Source organism: Pyxicephalus adspersus, chromosome 5 (assembly GCF_032062135.1).
Source record: "Pyxicephalus adspersus chromosome 5, UCB_Pads_2.0, whole genome shotgun sequence".
NCBI classification, from domain to species: Eukaryota; Metazoa; Chordata; class Amphibia; order Anura; family Pyxicephalidae; genus Pyxicephalus; species Pyxicephalus adspersus.
Window position 1 is genome coordinate 29,007,502 of NC_092862.1, and position 6,223 is coordinate 29,013,724.

At 41.0% G+C, this 6,223-nt stretch overlaps 1 protein-coding gene across 1 annotated transcript in view; it reads left to right on the plus strand.

The window, feature by feature from the left end:
- Positions 1 to 6,093: 6,093 nt before the first annotated feature.
- Positions 6,094 to 6,223, plus strand: part of HEY1 (hes related family bHLH transcription factor with YRPW motif 1) — a 3,229-nt gene continuing 3,099 nt past the window's right edge. Inside the window, exon 1 of the mRNA XM_072411015.1 lies at positions 6,094 to 6,164. The gene's annotated coding sequence lies outside the window, so the exon portion shown is untranslated. The remainder of the gene's footprint in view (positions 6,165 to 6,223) is intronic.

Below are 6,223 nucleotides of genomic sequence, written 5' to 3' on the forward strand. Positions count from 1 at the left end.
CTAAAAGTAAGTAAACTAAAACTAAAAGTAAACTAAAGAAAGATGCTGTGGTACCCTGCTTGCTGTCCATTGGCTGCAAATGGTAACTATTACATATTAATTTATATTAATTAAATTTTGTAATATTTTTAAAGTAATAAAATTATTCACTCAGTTAAATTAAAAATATTTAAAAAAAAGTGTCTTCTTTTTGTGTTTTGAACATAATATATAGAAAAAATTCATGACATCTGAGACAAAAACTTCTGCAATCCATTTGATGTGATCATTATTAGGCTCTTGATCCAGAACCAAGCTGACTTGTTCATCCTCATCAGCCTGGGACTGGACAGTGAAGGAGCAGAAGTGCACTGGGGATGTCATCACTCCTTTCTCCTCCTGACAGCATTATTCAGCATTAGAACCTTACACTGCAGCACACTTGATTGATGCCCCCCCCCCCAAAAAAAAAAAAAAAGATTCTCCAGTCTACAAGGCATTGCACAATGCTGATACTAATTGTGGGTACTGGCAACAGTGGCATTCAATTTACCTTTTTTAATTAACAGGCTACAAAAATGTACCAGCACTATATGTGAATTGCAGCATATCACAATGCAGAGCATGTGGCATACCTACAAATCTCTCCTATTTTATATCAAACCCTAGACCAGACCCAAACAAAAAGGCAGTTTCCATTGCTAACTAGACAGAGTAATCCACTGTATACAAAGTGGCAATAAATGACAGGCCAAGCTAATGGGGTCCCAGAAAACATAATCCATATACCTGCCCTTAGTGGGCCCTTGTGCAGCTGCTGTGTTTGCAAAAATAGCATGTTAACCCCCAAAAAAGAGTGGGTTATGATGGTGCACAATAGCAGTATCTAGGAGAGGAACTAAACACACTGGGTTCCTCTATATTTTTCAAAATATTTTATATTGGACTAAAGAGCATCCTAATTTCAATCTGAAGATCCCTACATTTTTCTTTAAAAGTAATGAACTGCCCACTAGCAGTTTACATATAAACAGACCTTTGACAAGGAGATTAATACAGGTTGACATTCAGAAATCTGGACCTGACGAGTGCCGGATTTATATATGCTGTAAATATTACAATTAAATAACACTAAATGAAATGACACTAAATGAAAAGCAAATACAATTGTATTGTTCACCTGCTAAATAAAACAAGTTTTACAGAATTTTGGTTCAACTAAACAAAATAGTGTTTCAGAATTTTATTCATTACGGTACACTCAAAAAGAAGCTAAATAGCGGATTGGCTGTCAGGATGATCATCTTCATGACTGACAGTAACAGCATCCTCAAAAACAGCTTCAATTTGTGGGGGGAAAGCAAGACCTAACAGCTGATTCTGGAAGACAGCACCATCAAAATGTAAACGGCACCTCCAGAAAACAGTGTAAATTTAAAAATGCGCTCCAAAATCTTTGCTGGAAAACTGAAGGATCCAGATTATCGATGGCCCGGATTTTTGAATGTCAACCTGTATATAGACAATAAGATGATTTCCCAAACAAGTCAATGATGAACCCCCTGAGTCTGAGCCAAGTCTGTTTTTGTTTCATTTATAGGTGGTAGAATACATTGCCATCAGCTCTGTAACACAATTTACAGACTGCTAATGGCCAGACGTACTCCTGGTTGGATCTGGTCTAAGTTTTTTTTGTTTTTACTTCCCAGTTTTGACAAACTTAAACCAGCAGTTTCCCATGCTAGCAGACTAGAGGTGATCTTTGACCTCACTTTTCCACGCTCAATTACTATTGCCCCCTGGCCATAATATATAAAATGGTCTTTCAAAGTCTTAGCCTAGACTTTGCATCATCATTTTGTTTGACACCTTCTTTCTTCTTTGTAAGCCTTCACATAATGCATGCTCCATGTTCCGGATATCAATATCAGAGGACAACCCCAACATAAGTATAGTAAGGTTCAATTAGGATGTTAGAAAGTTTTATCTGAAAACATGTTAGTGAGCCTGAGCGTGCCCTCACCTATATTTGTTGAATCTCCTGGAGAACTCTGATGCCATATCTCTTTTTTGCATCAAACTCGTAACTTTATTTTCTACAGAAGAGAAGAGGAAGATTTCACTGGGGGAAGAATGACCACTCCAGTTGGCCTACAGAAGATTTCCCACTGAGTGACTATGCTGGTTGGCCTGAGGAAGAACATCTAAGGGTTGTGGGTGGTCAGGTCATGGAGTTGGTCATTACTGCAGGAAGCTGTGGGTATATGTAGGCACTTCAAGGTTACTAGTCACAGAGACACTTTAAACAATTCTTTCATAAAAGCTCATTGGCTGATCCTGGGTGTTTAATATTCAGGAAGCAGAATATTTGTACCTTATTGAAAGGATTTTGCGAGGAGGTTAAGGGATTGTGCTAACCAGGACCTACCTAAAGCTGGACATAGATGTCTTAATAGAAGCAAATAAGTCTGTTAATTGTGATACCAAGGTGGCAGTTAAAGGCATGTACATCAAGTATGGCAGTTGGATGTACTTACATCATCCATGGCAGTTGAGGGCACCTACATCACCAATGGCAGTGGAAGGCAAATATATCATCCATGGCAGTTATTATTATTAAACAGGATTTATATAGCGCCAACATATTATGCAGCGCTGTACATTAAATAGGGATTGCAAATGACAGACTAATACAGACTGTGATTCAGGAGGAGAGTTGAAGGTACTTGTATTTGCACAGAAAGCAAAGCTTTGAGTCTTCTATTTTCCATGAAAAAGTGCTAAGGAGCATACTTGATAAATGCATTCCTGCCAGTGCCTGTGGAGTATCAAAGGGTGTCTTGGTGTTTTTTGAGAGAGACCTTGAAATAAAAAAGTATTTCCTGATAATTCTATAGCTACATTATAAAACAAAACTTATCTGAGCTGACAATCATTGTTTTGGCTAATGGTGGGGTTCTATGCATTGGCCTTTATGTCCTTACTGGGATTGGTATTGGGATTGGGATTGGTATTGGCTGGGGTGGAAGGGATAGTATGACTTTTTGATGTATGGCTGCACCAAACCTCCAATAGTTGATCCCAATAATGTATAACTAAGGGAATGACTGGCCAGAACAATAGAAAATCTTATCAATATTAAGCATTTTGCAGCCCTTTACTCCTTTAGCCCCAATACGGTGTGTGGTACCCTGAGGTAGTTTTACTATGAACTAGCATATGTGGGGTTACAGCTGTCTAAAGGATCCTATTATACAATTTTACATAAGGGTGTCTTTTATCAGAATAGCACATTTATATTAACAAATCATTTTAAAATGTAAATATTGTCATTATTTGAACTTAAAAAACAAAAAAGTATGGGAAGTGTACCAAGACACTATCCCAGGCTTCTGGTTAACCCCTTAAATTCTGGAGCATATTGTATATGAATAAATCAGTAGTAAATGGAATAAGTAACTTGAATACTGCTGCTGAGCACTGTGCAGGTTTCCTGTGGGTATATTTAGGAGGAGGCCAGCCTGGTGCCAGCCACCCAGACAAGTGTGTATGGCACTCCACAGCGCCGTCTCTGTGTGCGCTCCCGTGGGACCTCTGCCTTGCTGAAGTGCATTGATTCAGACTTCTCTTCCTTTCCTTGAGCTGGGATTACATTACAGGTCCATTCTTTGCTGCCCAGAGCCAGGGCTGAGACACAGCACCATGGAACATAGAAAAAGGTTTTAACCCTGTGCTTTCCAAACTAAGTCTCTGCTCTTCCCCTCCTGTGCACCGTTTCATTGACTGACATGACCCAGAGACCTCATAGTGGACAACAGCACTGATTCCTATACACCCCTTCATTGCCAGTAGATCCTTATTACATTCAACCTTTTATTTCCAGCTTTTGATGACATACACCCCTGCATTACCAGAAATTCCCCAACACATTCACCCCATACATTGTTGGCAGTCTCGATCGGTTCCGATGCACACCACCTGAGTAACTATGTCTTGGAGGGATTTGGCTAAAGGAATAGGCTATTCCAGGGGCTGGCTCAAAGTAATGAAGGACATTTAGAAAAGGAAGATAATAGTTTAGTAAAGAAACAGGATGTAAAATGTATTGGCTGATCTGTATTGTGGAAGAATTTTAGTGGAGGGCCTGCAGGGTGTATTCTGCAACAGCACAAAATTTGAAAGGGTGGTAGATAATTGTATAGGGTTTCCCTAGGCAGTACAACTTTTAAATAGAGGTAGAGGGCCACTTGTAATGAAAGCTGCTGGTAAAAAAGAAATCAATGTTACATGAAACAAAAGTACCTGCAGTGGATTAACGATTAATAATTTTGGGATGCATGGCAAGTAATGAAGGGGTTAATACATGACCTTAGGTGTATGAAATGACCTGTTACTGGAGACATAGGGGTTAACTGGATGGGATACCCGTAGTAATAAAGAGCTTAGGTAAGCAGTTGATGGTAATAGAAGGGTCCAGTTGTAAAGGGTAAAAAATAAAAAGAGCTGCTGGCAATATATGAGTTAATGTTACCAGAAGAATTTGCTAATGAAGAGTGGAGAGTGAAGAACTGCTAGTTATGGAGGGTATAAAGAAGTCATTATGCATATTGATTGGTATGGTTCGTTAATGTTGGGATGCAGAGTTGCAAGTCACAAAGGGGTTAATAGGCTGAAAAGGTGTCAGTGGGAATTAGCTGTTTGAAATGATCTGCTTCTGGTAATATATTGCTTAAAAGGATGAGATATCTTAATGAAAGGTTTAATAAAATAGTTGATATCAGTAGAAGTATTCTTGACATAAAGGGCTAATAAAATTAGTTGCTGGTAATATGGGGCTTATTGGGGTGAAAACATTCCTGTGATAAAGGGGTGAAATAATGAGTTACCGGTAATAGTGTTCCTGACATAAAGGCTTAATCAATGAGTTTGCTGCTGGAAATATAAAGGGTAATGAGATGAGATACCTGTAGTAATGAAGGGGTTAAGTAAGTAGTTGATAGTAATAGGATTCCTCACTTAAAGGGTTAATAACATGTTGATGTTGGGATCATAGGGCTTATTGGAATGAGAAAACTCTAATAATGAAGGGGGTTAACTAAGTAGTTTCTGCTAATAGAAGTTAAGAATTGTTCCTAACATAAAGGGTTATTAAAATAAGTGTCTTTTACAATATAGGGGTAATGGGTTGGGATACCTCAGGTAATGAAGGGGTTAGGTAGGTAATTGATAGTAATAGGATTGCTGACTTAAAAGGTTAATAAAATAAGATGCTGTTGGGATCATGGAGCTTGATGGGATAAGAAAACTCGTGATAGTAATGAAGGGGTTAACGAAGAAGTTTCTGATGATAATGTACCCAACATAAAGGGTTAATAAAATAAGTGTCTGTCACAATATTGAGGTTAATGGGATGAGATACCTCAGGTAATGAAGGGGTTAAGTAAGACGTTCAAGGCAATAAGATTCCTGATATAAAGGGTAATGAAGAATAAGGAAATATATGAGGTAATGCCACCAGGGGGTATTGCTAATGCAGGGTTAATATAATAAACTGGTGGTAGCGAAGGGGTTAATATAAAGGACCATCGCCGTGAGGTGAGGCGATTAATGAAACAGCAGCAGAGGTCAGGAGCGCGCACAGGGGAACCGCAGGGAAGCGGCGGCGTGCACGCGCAGCAGGAGAGGGGTGTGCACGCCACTGGGGGATAGCAGGGCCACCATTGTTCATGTAACGCCGGCGGCGGCAGCTCCCTCTCCTCCCGGCCGCAGGCTGTCACCGCCCGAGCCAGCCACTTTCCCACGGCCTGCGCGTGCTAACAGACTGCCCCGCAGACTCCAGGTTGGCCCGGTGCCAGACCAATCCAGAGCGAGCGGGGCGGAGCCAACCCCCCTCCCCGCCTGTCAATCATTGACATGCCAAGTTCTTTCAGAATGGAAGACGGGTTCCAAGGCTCCTTTGTGGTCTGTGACGTCACAGAGAGGAGGAGGAGGCGGGGCCCAGGGAGAAGAATTATTGGCTACAAGAAGATAATTGTGTTCCAGGAGCAGGCGCCAGTGCTCAGCCCCCCTCCCTCCCCCCCAATACATGTAAGAGGCGAACCGTGGGAAAGGGATGGCTAGAACTTAACCAGAGGGACAGCCGGAGGAGGCAGCACTGTGACAGCAGCCGGGACAGCACGGACACTCAGCACTGTGACAGCAGCCGGGACAGCACGGACACCCAGCACTGTGACAGCAGCCGGGA